Here is a 21,341-nt window from a genome sequence, read left to right as displayed (position 1 = left end):
GCAGAACTGGGACAAAAAGGAAAACCTGAATGCTATGCTTTTCCGGGGTTTAATTCAGAGGAAGACTTAGCTGAGAATCTTTATCCTTAATCTCACCCCTTGTCTTTTATTAGAGAATAAGAACTAAACGTTAACAAGTAAGAGGAGAATAACACCCCCATCTATAGAACCTGTAAGTTGCCTATTAGCATTAGGGTAAAATACCTTGAAAGGTAAATTGGACCTGTGAATCTTTGCCCATTCTAAAGTTAGGGAAGGCTTAGAGAGACTGTTGGAGCCCTTAGATCAGTGTTTCCCAACCTTGGCAACTTGGAGATATCTGGACTTCAACTCCCAGAATTCCCCAGCCAGCATTCTCTGGCTGGGGAATTCTGGGAGTTGAAGTTCAGATATCTCCAAGTTGCCAAGGTTGGGAAACACTGCCTTAGATACAGGATAGGGATTACATAATAGCACTTAGCACTTAGATTTTTGTATTGCTTCACAGTGCTTTTACAGCCCTCTCTAAGCAGTTTACAGAGTCAGCCTATTGCCCCCGAAAATCTGGGTCCTCATTTTACTGACTTCGGAAGGATGGAAGGCTGAGTCCACCTTGCGCAGGTGAGAACCGAACTCCTGGCAGTGGGCAGAGTAGCCTGCAATATTGCATTCTAACCAATGGGCCTCTTTGTAGGGGATAGCAAAGCACATCTTTTTGTGGCCCAGCAAATGGGCAACAATGAGGGGCACCGGGCAGGTGAGAATCGAACTCCCGGCAGTGGGCAGAGTAGCAGTCCCATTCTTCCCTCCTTCCCAAGTTAGGGCAACCATTAACATCTGCAACCTGAGCCCTTTCAGGAAACTAAACCGCCTCCTGTCCGGCCAGCCCACTGCCAGGAAGGCTGTTTCTCACTTGGGTCAACTGAATCATCCCTCTCTTCCCACATAGTTTTCGTATGATCTGGTTCTTCTCGGTGCTGAAGGCGGGATAGAAACTGCTACCGAGTCAGTTCTGTGTTAGCAAAAACTTCAGAAGAGAAGGATTTAGGGGCAGTGATTTCTGACAGTCTCAAAATGGGTGAGCAGTGCAGTCAGGCGGTAGGAAAAGCAAGTAGGATGCTTGGCTGCATAGCTAGAGGTATAACAAGCAGGAAGAGGGAGATTGTGATCCCCTTATATAGAGCGCTGGTGAGACCACATTTGGAATACTGTGTTCAGTTCTGGAGACCTCACCTACAAAAAGATATTGACAAAACAGAACGGGTCCAAAGACGGGCTACAAGAATGGTGGAAGGTCTTAAGCATAAAACGTATCAGGAAAGACTTCATGAACTCAATCTGTATAGTCTGAAGGACAGAAGGAAAAGGGGGGACATGATCGAAACATTTAAATATGTCAAAGGGTTAAATAAGGTCCAGGAGGGGAGTGTTTTTAATAGGAAAGTGAACACAAGAACAAGGGGACACAATCTGAAGTTAGTTGGGGGAAAGATCAAAAGCAACATGAGAAAATATTATTTTACTGAAAGAGTAGTAGATGCTTGAACATCTACAGCAGACGTGGTTGGTAAATCCACAGTAACTGAATTTAAACATGCCTGGGATAAACATATATCCATTGTAAGATAAAATACAGGAAATAGTATAAGGGCAGACTAGATGGACCATGAGGTCTTTTTCTGCCGTCAGTCTTCTATGTTTCTATGTCACCAATTGCCTTTTTCCTACCGATGGCACTTCAGATGTGTTTGTCATTGTGCACAATATGGTAGAGGCTTCTGTCCAAAGGGGCGAATTGTAAAGTGTAAGTCACTCCTAAATCAGCATGGTCCAATGAGCCGCAGCCGAGAGGCCCCTAAGCATCCTACATTGCAGCTTTGACAGTCGCCTGCCAAACCAGCATTAGATTATGAGCCAGCCAGCCCGGGGGAGTTCTTGATTCTTGAATCATTAGCTAAATAGCAGCAAAAATATTTCCACACATAAAAAAACAAGAGAAGACATTTTAGACTGAAATGTCTCCAAGACAGAGGAACTCTTGTAACTCCTCAACCATTCTAACGTTGAAGCTGACCCAAGTTGGCCACCTTAGTGTGTGCCCTCCATTCCTTTCCAGAGATAAATCTACAATATGTGTTGTAATGCGTTTGGATTTAGCACCCACTCAAGATTGTATTTCTCTGCGCACGGTCCAATGAACCAGAGAGAATCACATGGCAGCATTTCTTTTTCCAAAATGGAACTGACAGTCATTTAATCAAGCAGGCGAAGGTCAGATCCTATATGAGTTCAAAAAGGTTAGAGTTGGAAAACCCTGACAGTTCTAAGGGCCATTATTTCCATGATGTGCTGAACCACAGCTAGACTGAACATACCCTGTTTCCCCGATAGTAAGACACCCCCAATTGTAAGACGTATCGGGGGTTTCAGGGGGGTCGGCTAATATAAGCCGTACCCCGAAAGTAAGACATATGTCTTACTTTCGGGGAAACACGGGGATATTGCGGGGGGGGGGGAGCCCGATGACGTTGCTTCCAAGCTCCCCGCGCGCCCCTCGCCTTCGCCTCGCCGCGGCGCCACCGCCTCTTCCCTGGCTTGGCAAAGCGAAGGATGGCGCTGGTCCGAAGCGAGCCGAGCGGGCGGCGGCTTGCAGCGAAGGCGCTCGTCCCAGCAACCGAGTCCTGCCGAGGCTCGGCTGCAAGCGGCCAGCGAGGCCGACCAGCTCCGAGGCGAGCGGCCGGAGCTGCGCCCTCCTTCACCCGCCTCCTTTCCGGCAGGCAGGTGGGGCTGCCCAACTGCGCAGAGCGGCTCCTCCCCTCCAGACACACGCTTCCCCGACACGCGTCTGTGGCTCCACGCTTGCACGCCGCTTGGAGCCCTGAGGTTGAACTTGGAAAAGGGCTCACGAGGCTCCTGTCCCGCGGCTGCCCTTCTGGACTCTGGGGAGATGCCTTCGGGAACGCGACCCTTTCAATTTTTTTCCAATGTAAAACATACCCCGAAAGTAAGACGTAGTGGGGCTTTTGGGGGTAAAAAGAAAGTAAGACACTGTCTTACTTTCGGAGAAACACGGTATATTAACAAGGGATTTTAGGTTGTGTGAACCCAGCAAATAGGTTTCAGAAGGCTCTTTTGTAACAAGGATATTATGAGCTTACCTAGGTAAGGATCTTACAAATCTAATTAATGTTTAATATTGGAGAAGATAACTACTATAAGATCTGTACATTCTCAGGTCGTTTCAGAACTTTAAAACAAGTTTGAATCCCCATTGCGGGGAAGTTTAACAGGTGGCTTCTCAAACCCAACTTTTATTTGTACATATGTCCAAAGGCAAGGCATATGTACAAATGAGGAAAGGGAAATCATGTACCATCTAAACAGAATGTGAAAGTTCTCAGCACCACCAAAGGTATACTATAACCACCTGTAATCTACAGAAATCTGTAGATAACCACCTGTAATCTACAGTATTCAATTGTTTTCACTAAATTGTAGATAACCACCTGTAATCTACAGTACTCAATTGTTTTCAATAGAGAAAGATTGTACACATTGTAGGACTACTAGATCCAGGCTGCAGAAATTCAGATGCTCAGCAGATGGCAGCAAAGAGACAGGAAATTGTTCTCTCTGTGGTCCTCTTATGGTCCTCCAGATTCTGCAGATCCTGTTAGAAAAGGAACAGCCTTATTGCTCTTCAGCTGTATCTCGCATCTTCCATACATTTAATATGTGATCCTGTCTCGTGAATGTATGGTGTAGTAGCCAATCACGGTAGCTATAGTTTCTTTGTTGTTGGGTGGGAAGTGTGTATTTTCCACCCCTGCCCTACCCCACCCCACCTGATTTCTTGACAAAGGCATCTGTGGGGTCAATGGGCCAAGGGATCAATGACGAAAGCAAGGTTGTGCCCCATTTGTATACAGATAGGCCTTGTCTAGCAACTGCCTCATTCTACAATCATTCTCAATTATGGCAATGGTGAAAATGTTTTATGACTTGTCTTTACATTTATGACCTTTGCAAATCTGTAAAGCAAAGGGAAGTTGGAGTAAAACGTAATTTGACTTAGCGATTCCTTTGCTTTGGGACCAAATTGCGGTCCCAACTGTGGTTGCTATCAGAAACACACATGAAAGGGATGGGGCTTGTGTTGCGATAGTCCAACATTAACTTTCATCATTTGGGACAAAAGGCTCCAATCCTGCAGATGCCACTGTTCCCAAGTCTATGTTGCTTGAAATAACTGCACCATTGTTTGTGCTGAAAGAGAGAACATCAGTGAAGCACGATAAATGCCTAATGAAAAGTCATGATGGTAAGGCAGATCCTTTTGGATAGTTTAAATGGGAGTCGTGAGAAAAATTGGACATGGAAGAAAAAGAAAGAAATGAAAGAAACTGTGGTGAAAATAGAACCACCGCCGGAAGAATTTTTTTAAAAAAAAATAGTAAAAGATTGATCATTCCTTCAATGGAATGGATGCAGAATGGAAGTTTTAAAAGAATAGAATAGAATAGAATAGAATTTTATTGGCCAAGTGTGATTGGACACACAAGGAATTTGTCTTGGTGCATATGCTCTCAACGTACATAAAATAAAATATACATTTGTCAAGAATCATGTGGTACAACACTTAATGATTGTCATAGGGGTCAAATAATCAATGAAGAAGCAATATTAATAAAAATCTTAGGATATACGCAACAAGTTATAGTCATACAGTCAACATGGGAGGAAATGGGTGATAGGAATGATGAGAAAAACTAGTAGAACAGAAGTACAGATTTAGTAGAAAGTCTGACAGTGTTAAGGGAATTATTTGTTTAGTAGAGTAATGGCGTTCGGGAAAAAACTGTTCTTGTGTCTAGTTGTCTTGGTGTGCAGTGCTCTGTAGCGACGTTTTGAGGGTAGGAGTTGAAACAATTTGTGTCCAGGATGTGAGGGGTCAGTAAATATTTTACCCGCCCTCTTTTTGACTCGTGCAGTATACAGGTCCTCAATGGAAGGCAGATTGGCAGCAATTGTTTTTTCTGCAATTCTAATTATCCTCTGAAGTCTGTGTCGGTCCTGTTGGGTTGCAGCACCAAACCAGACAGTTATAGAGGTGCAGATGACAGACTCAATGATTCCTCTATAGAACTGAATCAGCAGCTCCTTGGGCAGTTTGAGCTTCCTGAGCTGGCGCAGAAAGAACATTCTTTGTTGTGCTTTTTTGATGATGTTTTTGATGTTAGGTGACCATTTTAGGTCTTGAGATATGATAGAACCTAGAAATTTGAAGGTCTCTACTGTTGATACTGTGTTGTCTAGTATTGTGAGAGGTGGAAGGGTAGAAGGGTTTCTCTTAAAGTCTACCACCATTTCTACGGTTTTGAGTGTGTTCAGTTCTAGATTGTTCTGGTCACACCACAAGGATAGTTGTTCAACTTCCCGTCTGTATGCAGATTCATCATTGTCTCGAATGAGTCCGATCACTGTTGTATCATCTGCAAACTTCAGTAGTTTAACAGATGAATCGTATGAGATGCAGTCATTAGTGTATAGAGAGAAGAGAAGTGGTGAGAGTACACAGCCTTGGGGGGGCACCTGTGCTAATTGTACATATATCTGATGTGATTTTTCCTAGCTTCACCTGCTGCTTCCTGTCTGTTAGGAAGCTTGTGATCCACTTACAAGTGTGTTCAGGTACCACTAGCTGATTTAGTTTGGTTAAGAGAATGTCCGGTACGATGGTATTGAATGCTGAACTGAAGTCCACAAAGAGGACCCTGGCGTAGGTCATTGGAGATTCAAGATGTTGAAGGATGTAGTGTAGAGCCATATTAACAGCATCATCTGTTGATCTATTTGCTCGGTATGCAAATTGCAGGGGGTCTAACAGTGGATCCGTGATGGCTTTCAAATGGAACATCACTAGCCTTTCAAAGGTTTTCATAACTACAGATGTTAGAGCAACTGGTCTGTAGTCATTCAGTTCCTTGATGGAGGGCTTCTTTGGCACTGGGATGATAGGGATTACTGCTTAGAACTAATCAAACAAACAAACAAACAAACAAACAAGTAATTGTTTGTGTTTGTTTGTTTGTTTGTTTGTTTGTTTGTTTGTTTGTTTGTTTGTTTGATTAGATTTCTATGCCACCCTTCTCCACAGACTCAGGGCGGATCAAAACAGAGATAAATACAAAATACAAAAATAAAGCATGCAAGAAATCTAATATTAAAATAGTCCAAAACTCCCAGTTCATAAAAGCAATCATCCACATCCATCCTTTCATATTACCCACTCATGACATTGGCGAGAGCTAGATATTAGCACTCAATGGCCCCAGGCCTGCCGGCGAAGATGAGACTTCAAGGCCTTGAAGAAGGCCAGGAGGGTAGGAGTGGTACAAATCTCTCGGGGGAGTTGGTTCCAAAGGGCAGGAGCCGCCACAGAGAAGGCTCTTCCCCTAGGCCTTACCAGATGACATTGCCTGGTTGACGGGACCTGGAGAAGGCCGACTCTGTGGGACGTGACTGGTCGCTGGGATACATTTTTTTGTTATGAAGCATGTGGAGTTACAGTACATCAAGAGAAAATATGAACCAGGATGCAAACCCTGTCCTTTTCATGTGTGGTAGGAGAAGCATGAGATCATTTCATTAACACGAATGTGGATTTGGGACATGTGACCCAGTTGCTGCATTCTTGATTCATAAAAAAGTTGTCGGTATAGCTAAAACCTGTAAAACTCTGAACAGCCATTAAATGGCGTCAACTGATATACTCTCATCACTGCCATCTAGTGTTTTATCTGGAATTTTACAGTTCAAGTGTTTAAGATGATTCCAATGCTCCAAGTGGTGAAATAATATAAGAAGGCATTGCCCTTAAGACAGAGCAGCCCTCTGGCAACCTGACAGAAAGTAAGTCAAGAACATGGAATTAACATACTGTGTACATTAGAAAACAAAGTAATATCTCTCACTAATTTTTTTTAAAACGCTCTTTAATGGACCTTAAAATGTGAAGTGTGGCATGCATGATACAAACACCGTGCATGAATGAATGCATGTTTATATGATAAGAAATATTTATTTCTCTGAAGTCTATTCTGTCACCCATGGTGACAGCAGTTTCTGGATTTAGTATTTTTTTGCTTCCTAGTTTGAAAATTACTCTTGGATTACTGTCACAATTCAAAGTGTTGGTTATGACCTTTAAAGCCCTGCATGGCATTGGACCAGAATACCTCCGGAACCGCCTGCTACCGCACGAATCCCAGAGACCGATAAGGTCCCACAGAGTTGGCCTTCTCCGGGTCCCGTCAACCAAACAATGTCATTTGGCGGGCCCCAGGGGAAGAGCCTTCTCTGTGGCAGCCCCGGCCCTCTGGAATCAACTCCCCCCCGGAGATTAGAACTGCCCCCACACTCCTTGTCTTTCGTAAATTACTCAAGACCCATCTATACCACCAGGCATGGGGGAGTTGAGACACTTTTACCCCAGGCTTTTTTATATTTATGTTTGGGTATGTATATGTTGTTTGCTTTTTTAAATATGATAGGGTTTTATGTGCTTTTTAATATTAGATTTGTTTTCGCTGGAATATTGTTTTTATTATTGTTGTGAGCCACTCCGAGTCTTCGGAGAGGGGTGGCATACAAATCTAATAAATTGAATTGAATTGAATTGAATTGAATTGAATTGAATTATGTGAGTGTGATTTTCTTTTGCCGGTGACTAATCTCCAAATGAAGAAGCAAAAGTGAAGGTGATAGCATTGCTCTCTGCATACTTTGGTTCTGATAGACAAAAGGCTAGAGTGGCTTCCAGACATAGAAACATAGAAGTATAGAAAATTGACGGCAGAAAAAGACCTCCTGGTTCATCTAGTCTGCCCTTATACTATTTCCTGTATTTTATCTTAGGATGGATATATGTTTATCCCAGGCATGTTTAAATTCAGTTACTGTGGATTGACCAACCATGTCTGCTGGAAGTTTGTTCCAAGCATCTACTACTCTTTCCGTCAAATACTATTTTCTCATGACAGAAATGTAGAGTCAGCCACTGATTGTGTTGATTTTATTTCCCATCATCTGAATGATGTAATAAATAGAAGAGAATATTTGTAGCTCAGAGTTGAATTGTGGGGGTGCTCTCTGAGTTTGCTTGTGCAGCCCAATCCAGAATGTGCCAAGGATACCATAGATGTTGCAATGATGGAAAAGATGACATTCTGACCTTGCCCTATACTGTCTGGGGTTTTCTTCTCTTGAACGTGAGGGGATAGAAGAAGAGGGTCCTAGACTTTCTCTTCCCTACCATGTGGTTGCATTTGTTAATCTGGCAATAGCAGTATTTCTCAAGCTTAGCAACTTTAAGATGGGTGGACTTCAACTCCCAGAATTCCCCAGGCAGCAAGTTGAGAAACACTACGATAAAGGAACCAAACATGTGGGTATCCTGGCATGCCAGTGTGTGCTATCTTAAAAAGATTGGAAACAGGCAAAGATATGAATAGCATATTTTCATAGATTTCTTAAATGAGAAGAAAAGGATAAAGGCAGAAGCCTAGGGAACAGAACAATGCAATCAAGTTCCGGATGGCAGGCAAGGAGTGATTGATTGGCACTCCTTCGTCTTCAGCTACTGCAAGAGTAAAAAAAACATCTTTTGAATTGATTAGCTGCTGGTTCCCCCTGCATGCAAATTTGCCCCATTCCTTGTAGCCTTTAATTGCCAAAACAGTTGAGTGGGGCACCGAATGGAACTGGAAGGGCTTGGAGACAACAAGGTTGATGGACAGGAGGACAACTGTCAAGCCAGGAGCAGCAAGTTCACATCGAAGTTCGTTGAAAACAAAACCCATTGGTCTTTATGGTGCAATGCTTACCTGTTGGGCTTTGGCTATTATTATTATTATTATTATTATTATTATTATTATTATTAATTAGATTTGTACGCCGCCCCTCTCCAAAGACTTGTATATTATTATGAGGTGCTATGCAATCCATCTTGCTACATATATATCTGTTCTGTCGGGCTCTCTGGTAGACTCCTCCCGAAAATTCACAGGTACAAATTTCAGACACACACACGTTTAAAAATTCAAAACAATGTTCTTTATAATGAAAATTCACTTAAACTAAGCCCTCCTTTTGTATAGCAAAGAGCACTCGTCTCCAAACAAACTGGTAATTGGTACAAGTCCCTTATCAGTTCTGTGATACTTAGCTTGCAGCTGTGAGGCAATTCACAGTCCTTCTTCTTTCACAAAGTGAAATACACTTTGCTCTGGTTTAGTTTCAAAGCGGGGAAAAATCAGCACACATTTTCTTTGATAATAATCTCTCAGTTGTTGTTGCCTATGCATCGCTCTCCACATGCGTGGCTGTATCATTAACTCTTGTTCCGAATCCAAGGAGGAACTAGATAATTGATCTCCTTCTGAGCTGTCTGCCCCACTCTCCTCCTCCCTGTCACTCATGTCTTCTCGGTCAGAGGAGCCTTCATCAGCAGATGTCTCCCCCACATCCACAGTCCTTGGGGCAGGAGCTGGGCCAGAGCTAACCACAACATATATCCATGTACAATGCTCATTAAAACCTCCAGAGAAACAGCGAGGGGATCAGTGCACATAGAATATCTGGATCAGTATTTACAGCGGATCTTAAGAAAAAGGATCTTCAAAGTCAGCTACACAGAAAATGGAAGACTATAAGGGACAAAAATAAACACGCTACTTTCAAGTTTATCCACCATGCATCCTATTCCCCACTATGCTCACCCCCACTCTCCTCCTCTTCCTCCTCCTCTTCCTCTTCCTCCCCCTCCCTGTTACCAGTACTGACCCCTAAATATTACCTGGACAAGTCCTACAATTTCTTGACAAGATAGTTTGGAAGTGGTTTTTATTGCTTTTTTCCCTAGGGGTGGAAGAGAGTGACTAGCCCAAGGTCACCCAGCTAAGTTGCCGTCTAAGATGGGACTAGAATTCACGGTCTCGCAGTTTCCAGCCTTGACCACGACACTAAACTGGCCCTCCTTGGCTCACACGGTAGCCTTTTTATTTCAGAGGGAAAGCTGCTTCAGATCAGAGGACAGTTGAGATAAACTAATGCTCAGATAAGAACTTGAGAACTCACCGGGGAGAGATGAAAGATAAAATTCAGTGATGTTAATCTGTCCTCTATGCCTTACTCTATCATCCTCATTATAACGATAATTGCCTTGTGGGGCTGTAATGCTAATGATGTATCGACACCCACTTCGCCCACAGGATCTTACATTCCTAGGTAAAGTAGTGGACATTGCAGATTATTAGCTGACGTTTGCAGAATGAGGAAGGGAGGTGAGCACTATTGGGTTCCTACCCAAAAGGGGGAGGATGCTACGCTAGTAGTGAAAATGTGACTGGCGGGCGTGTGTACACGTCAGAGCGAGATTTGGCTTCTGTGCATGCTCAAGAAGCAAAATCTCAGGAGAGGACATGCGTGTAAGATTTCGGCAATTTTCAGCGATTTCGGAAGCAAAAAATGGTTAGAATGCAGTATGGCATGCAACTTCTGCTGATTGCCAGCTGCCTACAGTTCGGCAGTTTGATTCTGACTGGCTCAAGATTGACTCCACCTTCCATCCTTCCAAGGTCATGTAAAACGAGGACCCAGATTGTTTGGGGCAATATGCTGACTCTGTAAACCGCATAGAGAGGGTTATAGACGGGTGGGCAGCAGGCTGGACAGGGTGAAACGCAGTTCCACCGGTGGAAATGAAGCTGGATGCATAGCTCCAGCTGACTGGCGGCAGTAACTTCCTGGATTACGGCTCTCAGCTCGGCTCTCCTTTTTTCCCCTGCTGCTGCTGCTGCTGCATCTGCGCTCCTTGCTTCCCCTCACAAAGTCCTCACTCTGCCCACAGCTGAGATGAAAAGGCAACAGTTCATTGGAACGATGATAATCGTTCAAGTCACTCCCACCTGGTCACATGGCCGGCAAGCCACTCCTACCCAGTCACATGACTTTTCTGTCGGGCTCTCTGGTAGACTCCTCCCGAAAATTCACAGGGACAAATTTCAGACACACACACGTTTGAAAATTCAAAATAATGTTCTTTATAATGAAAATTCACTTAAACTAAGCCCTCTTTTTGTATAGCAAAGAGCACTCGTCTCCAAACAAACTGGTAATTGGTACAAGTCCCTTATCAGTTCTGTGGTACTTAGCTTGCAGCTGTGAGGCAATTCACAGTCCTTCTTCTTTCACAAAGTGAAACACACTTTGCTCTGGTTTAGTTTCAAAGCGGGGAAAAATCAGCACACAAAAGATCAAAGTCAGTAAAGCAGTCACGAAACACAAAGATCAGATAATCCTCCACAATGGCCAAACCCACATGCTGCTATTTATAGCAGCCTCACTAATTACCACAGCCCCACCCAACCACAGGTGGCCTCATTTTCTTTGATAATAATCTCTCAGTTGTTGTTGCCTATGCATCGCTCTCCGCATGCATGGCTGTATCATTAACTCTTGTTCTGAATCCAAGGAGGAGCTAGATAATTGATCTCCTTCTGAGCTGTCTGCCCCACTCTCCTCCTCCCTGTCACTCATGTCTTCTTGGTCAGAGGAGCCTTCATCAGCAGATTCCACCGGGGGCAAAACAGGCCTGCAGCATGTGGATGTCTCCCCCACATCCACAGTCCTTGGGGCAGGAGCTGGGCCAGAACTAACCACAACAATGACCATCAAGCCACACCCACAAAATAAGCCACACCCACAGTGTGGCAGTAAAATTTTTGGCTGCCCATTACTGGCTATAGAGCACTGAAGCAATATGTAAGTCCAAATGCTATTGCTATTGCTTCTTCTCAGTCTTCTTGCTACCTCTCCATGGTTGCCTGAGTGACATTTCTCTTATGCTGATCCCGGCACCTTCACTAAACACCCCAAAGCCATTAAGACAGAAGGCCACTGGGACTCCCAATTTGGTTTTGTGTCTTTTCTATGTAATACAGTACCCTAACTAATAGCTACCGCTTCACACCCGGCTTGCTTTATTTAGGAGATTGCATCTGTGAAGGAAATTGCTTCTCTACAACACCACACATGGAAACAAAGGCTCAGCTTTCTGTTTTGCAAAGTGCGTAGGCAATAGCCCCAAACCCCATGGCCACTGCAACATCGATTGTTCTGAAAAACACATTCACATATGGCAATGCCTACACAGCTTCTTGCCATGTGCAGTGCTAGCTATGTATGAAATTAATTCACACCGAAAGAGCCAAGTGCCTTTTCTGGGGAATTTATAATTTCAGTTTCTCCTTGATCTATACAGAGAAAAACATGCTATACACCTTATTCTACAGCTGGGGTGTCAAACTCAATTTCATTGAGGGACACATCAGGGTTGTGTTTGACCTCCGGGGGTTGGGGTCAGTGTGGCCAGAGTGGGCAAGCCAGCTCGACGTCATTCGTGTCATGGGCGCCTGTGGTGGCCCGAGCCCTCTGTAATTGAAAACAGGCTCCTGAGCTCCATTTTTGGCTGTGATGGCCTTCTGCAACACTCTGCCAGCAAAAAACGGAGCCTGGGGGGCCCCTGTGCTCTGTTTTTATTTATTTATTTATTGTTAGAGTTGAAAGGGACCATGAAGGCCATCGAGTTCAACCCCCTGCCCAAGCAGGAACCCTATAGCACACCAGTCAAGTGGCAGTTCAATCTTCTCTTAAAAATGTCCAGAGTGTTGGAGTTCACAACGTCCGCTGGTAGGTTGTTCCATTGGTTGATCGCTCTGACCGTCAGGAAGTTCCTCCTTATCTCCATGTTGAATCTCTCCTTGGTCAGCTTCCAGCCATTGTTCCTCGTCCGGCCCTCTGGTGCCCTGAAGAATAAAGTGATCCCCTCCTCTCTGTGACATCCCCTCGTATACTTGTAGACTGCTATCATGTCCGCTCTGGCCCTCCTTTTCTCTAGGCTATCCATGCCCAGTTCCCTCAGTCTCTCTTCATAAATCTTGGTTTCCAATCCCTTAATCATCTTGGTTGCTCTTTTTTGCACCTTCTCCAGAGTTTCAATGTCTCTTTTGAAGTGTGGTGAATACTGAATACAGTACTCCAGGTGTGGTCGGACCAGGGCGTACTAGAGTGGTATTAAGACTTCCCTGGTCTTGGAGTGTATTCCTCTGTTGATGCAGCTTAGGGGGTTTGCTGCCAAAGACACCGTGAGCCAGTCTGTGGTTTCCAGGGCAGCCACGTGGGCCAGATCTAAGCACCCTATGGACCGGATGTGGCCTATGGGCCTTGAGTTTGATATCCTCCCTGCTTTACAGGTTCAAATTACCAAGCAGTCATGGTCAAGAGTTTGGCCTTCCTTGACTTTAGCAAAAGACTATACAGGTATTAGCTTTTTTTATTCCCAGATAATGTCTGTTATTGATGATGTCAAGTATATGATGATCACTAGTGGTCCTTTGCATTTTTATTATTATTATTATTTTATTATTTTATTATTATTATTATTATTATTATATTATTATTATTATTATTTATTAGATTTGTATGCCGCCCCTCTCCGCAGACTTGGGGCGGCTAACAACAGTAAAAAGACAATATAAACAAATCTAATATTAAAAGTAATTTTAAAAAACCCAATTTAAAGAACCAATCATACATACAGACATACCATGCATAAATTTTATAAGCCTAGGGGGAAGGGAATATCTCAATTCCCCCATGCCTGATGACAGAGGTGGGTTTTAAGAAGCTTACGAAAGGCAAGGAGGGTGGGGGCAACTCTGATATCTGGGAGGAGTTGGTTCCAGAGGGTCGGGGCCGCCACAGAGAAGGCTCAGATCTCATGGTCCAATTTCAGAGGATCCGTGATTTGAATCAATTTGTAAAGATCATGGAGATGATGAAATGCCCTCCTGCCACTACCTCCTGTCATTCAAGAGGTTCCTCTCTTCTTCCTATTCGGTCTTCCCAAAGTCTATTAAACATCTGTCAGTCAGGGAAGAACGTACCGGTATATCATCAGCCCCAAACACTGATTCGGTGGAGAATCACTGTTCTGCAAGAGCTGAATAAGTGCTCCATGAAGAAGTTAATTGATTCCTCAGTCGCCTGGCAACCGATAATTTTGGGTGGGTGCCTGAATATAAAAGTCTTTCTCTGTACTAACCTATCTATTCCAACAATATATTCAAAGCTCCGGAATACTCAGTGGCCAGATGAATTTTGAAAGCGCTTCTTGATATAGTTTACACATTTTCTCATAACTTCATATGTAAATGAAATTTCTTAAGACCCTTCAACTCCGGGGGAGTGTGAAATGAGGAGGCCTTGTTTTAACTAGTGTGGTAGTGTGTTTTACCTAAAAAAAAATATCCTGGGGTTGGAATAATTTTCTGTCTCATGCCAGCCTTCTTTATTTAGAAAAACTATTCAGTACAAAAGTAATGTTATTCTTCCCACTACAGGCAGAAACCTGGCTTACACTGATAACACAGAGGTGATCCTGAAGGTTCATTAATTGCGTAGAAGCACATCATTTATCCAAGTGTAACAATTACTTTCTAAATCAGGAACATTTAGTCTGGCACGGAAAATTCATTTTCAGCTGAGGATCCTCTGATGCCCCTTCAACAGAGAAAAAAACACACCAAGTAGTAGCTATTGCACACGATTCCTCACAACCCAGAGGAGTAAAGGAAACCTAAGTTGTGAAAAATACAACCTACAGCTATTATCTCATTAATAGTAATGGCTAATACACTATTAATTCCTAGCTAGTCATATGTATTTATCCATTTTAATTAATTTTTTATGTCGCCCATCTTCCCTACAAGGTGACTCTGGGTGGCTTGGAAGATTATAAAAAAATAATAATGAAAACATGAAAACTATACAGAATAAATTAATTAAATATTAGATTTGTTACATTGTATCATTATTGCTGTGAGCCGCCCCGAGTCTGCGGAGAGGGGCGGCATACAAATCTGATAAATAAATAAATAAATAAATAAATAAAATAAAATATTATTAAAACTGTACTAAAACTGCAACTGAGAGAGCTAAGAGACAGACAGGATAGCGATGAGGGTTTCTTACTCCCATCAGCCACCTCCAGTGGTGAATATCCCTCTCAAGGTCCCAGGCCAACTGGCAAAGCCAGGTTTTCATACCCTTTCAGAAGGCCAAAATGGAAGGGGCCATTCTCAGTTCTGGAGGTAGAATGTTCCAGAGCGATGGGGCCACAGTGGAGAAGGCCTTGACCCTCCTTCACCCTTCCTGCTTTAATTCCTTAGCAGGCCACTTCTGCTGGCGCAAGTTGGGCAGGCATGTCCTATTGGGGAGAGGATATTTCCTGGGTATCCCAAGGAAGAGCGAAAGCCACAATATGTGTTAGAATTTACCAATCTGATAACTATTATTAGCAAATAAACTCTTTTTTCTCTAATAAAATGCAACTATCTACCACATTCATAACAAAGGACAGATTTTTTAAAAAAAATAAGGGACCCCCCCCCCTTTAAACTTTGTGTTCTGTGAGACCCGAAATCAAAGTTTGAGACCCTGTAAAAAAATTTCCCTGCATATCTGAAACTTGAAATTCCATGACTTTGCATCATTTCAGGAGTTCTCTCTATGAGAATTTTTTTGGGGGGGTGTGGGGGGCTTCTTTCTTGCTGGAAAAAAAATAGGCCTATAGTTCTGTTCCCGGGTCACCCTGACCCTGCCCGAAAATTCTTTGTTTGAGGTGCTTATGTCGGCCGAAATGTGGCCTCCAGGAAGGACGTCTTCGTGACGTCAAAGCTCCGCCCATGAAATTCCCTATTGAGATTCCCCAGCTCTGTTTCAGCCTCCAGATCGGCCAAAAACGCCACCGCCGATCGCAAAAATGGTGCTCCGCTGGGTGGCACCGCCCGGCTGTAACCTTCTGAAACAGCTGGGCGCTTTTCGGCGGCCTCCGGAAGCCGAACCTGAACTTTTGCCGAACTTCCGGGTTCGGCGTTCAGGAGAATGCCGAGAAGCCCCCCGGCTGTTTCAGAAGGTGACTGGCGGGTGGCGGCGCTTCTCGGTGGCCTCCCGAACCCGAACCCGAAAAGTTCGGCAAAAGTTCAGGTTCAGGTTTGGGTTCGGGAGAACACCGAGAAGCCCCCCGGCTGTTTTAAAAGGTGACAGCTGGGCGGGGCCGCCCAGCGGAGCGCCATTTTGCGATTTTCCCCCCCTTGCACGCATTAATCGCTTTTACATTGTTTCCTATGGGAAACATTGTTTCGTCTTACGAACTTTTCGCCTTACGAACCTCCTCCGGGAACCAATTAAGTTTGTAAGACGAGGTATTACTGTATATGCATAGTCCAGATTACGTGTTCCCTGGAAATGAAGGTTAAATAAAATGAGTTTTTTAGACTGTCTTTGACCTTGAGCTGAGAAGGGTGACCCTCCAACTCTCATGCTTTATAGTTTTCTGATCTTCATAGGGCAGTCTTACAAGCATCATTTAAGATTTGCCAAGTTGGCCCTAATACACCCTCTTCTGTTTCAGTCGCCAAACTCATTTATTTCTGCCTTAGCTGCGATGCCTCTGTAATTGCACTGAAGAAGAGCTGTTTGAAATACTGACACTCTTCTGAAGTGTTGGGAGATCTTTTTCCTCTTTGGCAAAGACTTTTGCCTTGACTTGGGCTGAATCTAGTCTTGCCCACCCCTCTTTCATAGACGTTGCTATTATTTCCTTAGGTCTTTGAAGTGTAATGGGGAAACCAGTCAAATACATATCATGTAAACTTTATTTCTTTGTTTGTTTGTTTGTTTGTTTTTCATTCATTTAGATTTATAGGCCACCCATTTCTTTGCGGACTCAGGGCAGTTCACAAGGGACAAAATAGACACAATAAACAATAAGTACAATTAAAACATTAGAAAATACATAAAACCCATTATAAACAATCAATCATTCCTCTTTCATATTAATGGCCGTAGCGAAGCTGTTGCTCATGGTCCCCAGGCCTGATGGCATAGATGTGTTTTTAACACCTTTTGAAAGGTAAGGAGAGTGGGGGCAATGCGGATCTCCAGGGGGAGTTGGTTCCAGAGGGCCGGGGCCACAACAGAGAAGGCTCTCCCCCATGGACCCACCAGTCGGCATTTTTGGGCCGACAGGACCCGAAGAAGGCCAACTGGGATATGTGAAGCAGAAGATGGTCCTGTAAATAATCTGGTCCAATTAAAAAAAAATACAGATAGGAATGGGGCACTAACTAAAGATGTGCTTTGCACTTTCTTATTGGTCAGCTAGAAAGTTTCATTTTCAACATTCCAACATCAGCAGCAGTGCAGATGGTGGTCTGTTGTCTTCAAAAAGTTTAATAATAATAATAATAATAATAATAATAATAATAACAACAACAACAACAACAACAACAACAACAACAATAATAATTTATTTGATTTGTATGCCGCCCCTCTCTGGAGACACGGGGAGGATCACAACAATAATAATAACAATGTGACAATGTAAACAAATCTAATATTAAAAAAGCATCTAAAAACCCATCATTTAAAAACCATGCAACACAAGCATACCATACATAAAACTATATAAGCCTGGGGGAGATGTCTCAATTCCCCCATGCCTGGCGATACAGGTGGGTCTTAAGTAATTTGCGAAAGACAAGGAGGGTGGGGGCAGTTCTGATCTCTGGGGGGAGTTGATTCCAGAGGGCCGGGGCCGCCACAGAGAAGGCTCTTCCCCTGGGGCCCACCAGACGACATTGTTTAGTCGATGGGACCCGGAGAAGGCCAACTCTGTGGGACCTTATCGGCCGCTGGGATTTGTGCGGCAGAAGACGGTTCCGGAGGTATTCTGGTCCGATGCCATGTAAGACTTTAAAGGTCATTAGCAACACTTTGAATTGTGACCAGAAACTGATCGGCAGCCAGTGCAAGCCACGCAGTGTTGGAGAGATGTGGGCGAATCTAGGTAACCCCACGATAGCTCTCGCGGCCGCATCCTGCACGATCTGAAGTTTCCGAGCACTTTTCAAAGGTAGCCCCATGTAGAGAGCATTGCAGTAGTTTAGGATTGTAAAGAGCAGTGTGGAAGTGCCCTCGGGCTTTAGTCAACTCAGCATCTGCTTTATTCATAGTCATGGGACCTAACTTCCATCACACATAATGAATGTGGGCACAATGTTTACAAAGGCCATCTATTTAATCTTTATTTTTTTCCTAACATTTTACAGTAACTAAACCATCTCAGTTACTCACCAGTTCTTATAAATAGCTTATTACATGTTGGAGGGGCAGTAATTTAGTGATTAGAGAAAGATGTCTTATAGACCAGTGTTTCCCAACCTTGGCAACTTGAAGATATCTGGACTTCAACTCCCAGAATTCCCCAGCCAGCATTTGCTGGCTGGGGAATTCTGGGAATTGAAGTCCAAATATCTTCAAGTTGCCAAGGTTGGGAAACACTGTTATAGACAACCATGACGATGTGCAAAAATTATGTTGTGGGAGTGGAATGTTCTGGAGGATTTGGGACATTCTTTTCCTCCTCTGGACTAGGCCAGTCCAGCTGTCCTCACGTAGTCCAGCAGTTTTTCAGAAATTAATTGATTGAATTAGAAATGGCATTCCAGATATGGTCCAGGATTAAAATAGGCTTATTTCACCTGGAACATTTGGGTTCGAAGAATTAAGTTCTTCAGATGAAGAAATCAGGCCCGAACAGCTGGATTAGATGGTCTGGAGGAGGAATGGAATATTCCAGAATTCTTAGAACATTAAATTTGGCACCTCCTTAAATGGATAGGCTCATTGTCAGGCGAACCTGTTATGATCTTCTCTGATTGACAGTGAATCTCCAGATAAGGAGCAAAGCCTTTTTCATCACATTTGTTTTTAAAGTTCAGATTGAAAATGGGACTTCCCACATTCAATTCAGCTGTATTATCACAGCAAACCAAATGTGACTTACCTGTATGTTTAGTCACCATATTGCAGTTTATTAAATATAACACTCAGTAGAGGAAAGAAGAGGTTTTCATTAAAACTACAGGATATGTGCCGCAGAAATTTTACTCTTCTTTTTCCTCCATCATCACTTTCATTTAGATGAAAATCTCTCCTCTGCAGACTATTTAATTTAATAGTCGGCACAAAATAGACTGAAGGTTCACAATGTAGATAACATATTGGCTCATTTAGCCCATAATTATAATTTATTTCTATAATTTAGTAATCTAAGGAGGTTAACAGAATTAACAGAATATCACAATTGAAACAGACCTTGGAGGTCTTCTAGTCCAATTACGTGTTCAAATAAGAGACCCAATACCAGTGGTTCCCAACCGGTTTTTTTGGCCAGGACCCATGTAAGCATCTCTAAAATCCATGATGCCCCCCACCAGCAACATATAATTCTTACTATTCAAAAGTGAATCAGGCGGTAATAGTTTTGGGTTGGAAGGATGCGACAAAATGGACAATGCAAAATTGGTACTGGTACATTTTTAATTTATTATTTTATTTATTCATTTGTCCAATACACAAATACATAGGAAGAAAAATAGACATGTAGTAATATATATAAGGGGAAAGCAAACTTAGAGGAGAGGATATATGAAAGAAAGAAAATATACTGTATATGATAAGTGAGAGAAAGGAAAGACAATTGGACAGGGGACGAAAGGCACACCAGTGCACTTATGTATGCCCCTTACTGGCCTCTTAGGAACCTGGAGAGGTCAATCGTGGAGAGTCTAAGGGAGAAATGTTTGGGGTTAGGGGTTGAGTCTGGTAATGAGTTCCACGCTTCGATAACTCGATTGTTGAAATCATATTTTTTACAGTCAAGTTTGGAGCGGTTCGTATTAAGTTTGAATCTGTTGCGTGCTCTTGTGTTGTTGCGGTTGAAGCTGAAGTAGTCATGGTGGACCATATTCAATTTGAGATTATGGATAAAAGGATGAATTCGGTTAATGAAACTGACTAGCAACAACTGATGGGATGATGGGACAAGGTAAGACAATATATGGCAAGTAGAATCCGAGACCAAGCTATAAGGAATAAATTGAAATCTCTCTATAATATGTAAACAGATATTTTGCTCTTGAATTAAAATGGTATATACAAGAAACACCCCTGATTTGGTGGTGGGGTGTGAATGCTTGTCTGGTGGTGGGCACTATTATTATTATTAGTAGTAGTAGTAGTAGTAGTAGTAGTAGTAGTAGTACTGGAGCACCCACAACCTCTGAAGGCAAACGGTTCCATTGATTAATTGTTCTGTCAGGAAATTTCTCCTTAGTTTTAGGTTGGTTCTCTCTTTGATTAGTTTCCATTCATTGCTTGACTCCCTCTTCGTTGGGCAGCCCCTATTGGATATGGGAACGCTGCTTTCATGTCATCCTCAGTCCTTCTTTTCATTAAACTAGACATACACAATTCCTGCGACTGTTCTTAAATGATTTAGTCAACAGTTCTCCAATCATCTTGCTCTGGGTGAAAAACAAACTGTGGGAGGGAGGCCCTCTATGGTATTATAGTGCTCCACACCTATTCATCTTAATGGATTCTTTTATTATATCAATATTTTTAAGCTCCTTCTATCTTTTGTATCTGTATACTGAACTATTTCTACTTGCTGAGTTTCGGTGGCTATACCAGCAATCACTGATGTCCTCATTTTACCTCTCTGCTTTTTTTTTTTAAAGGACTCACCTGACTTTTATTTTTACCCTACAACTTGGTACCTAGCCATTGGATCTATTCATTGAAGTACCATCCTAATAGAAAACACTGCAGTAACACCCAGTTCAGGACTGAGTCCTCTCAACCTTCACTTTTCACTGGCTTAGTTGAAGAAGAGTGGCAGGAAGGAGCTTCTATGTAGGTTTCCTTATCTCCTCACTCAGGACCATAGTCCTGCCCAATATACCTATCCATGGAAAAAGAGGTGGTTATGTTATCCTATAAGGCAGAATTTCTAGGCAGGATGCAGAGTTTCCATACCACATATGTTTCTCTCTTTGCATTCTTGCAATTGACCTATAAACTGTGTGTGTGCATATATGTGTACATGCATATGCGTACTCTCTTTTCTGTGTCTATCCATGGTCAACAATATCCTGAGGTAATATCTCAATGCAGAAGGAAGGACTACAAAGGGAATGCTGAGTCATTCTGAGTTAATTAAGCATGCAGCAACCTGATTGGATGATAAATATATGAATATGTAAGAAACATAGAAGTCTGACGGCAGAAAAAGACCTCATGGTCCATCTAGTCTGCCCTTATACTATTTCCTATATTTTATCTTAAGATGGATATATGTTTATCCCAGGCATGTTTACATTCAGTTACTGTGG

The 21,341-nt window shown here is 42.9% G+C and overlaps 1 protein-coding gene across 1 annotated transcript in view; it reads left to right on the top strand.

Moving 5' to 3' along the window:
• SPEG (striated muscle enriched protein kinase) overlaps positions 1-21,341 on the top strand; it is a 167,795-nt gene that overhangs the window by 1,241 nt on the left and 145,213 nt on the right. The window lies entirely within an intron of this gene.

This window comes from Erythrolamprus reginae, chromosome 1 (genome assembly GCF_031021105.1).
Source record: "Erythrolamprus reginae isolate rEryReg1 chromosome 1, rEryReg1.hap1, whole genome shotgun sequence".
Lineage (NCBI taxonomy): Eukaryota > Metazoa > Chordata > Lepidosauria > Squamata > Dipsadidae > Erythrolamprus > Erythrolamprus reginae.
Note: the sequence above shows the minus strand (reverse complement) of the source record. Positions and strands in the feature narration are given on the sequence as shown.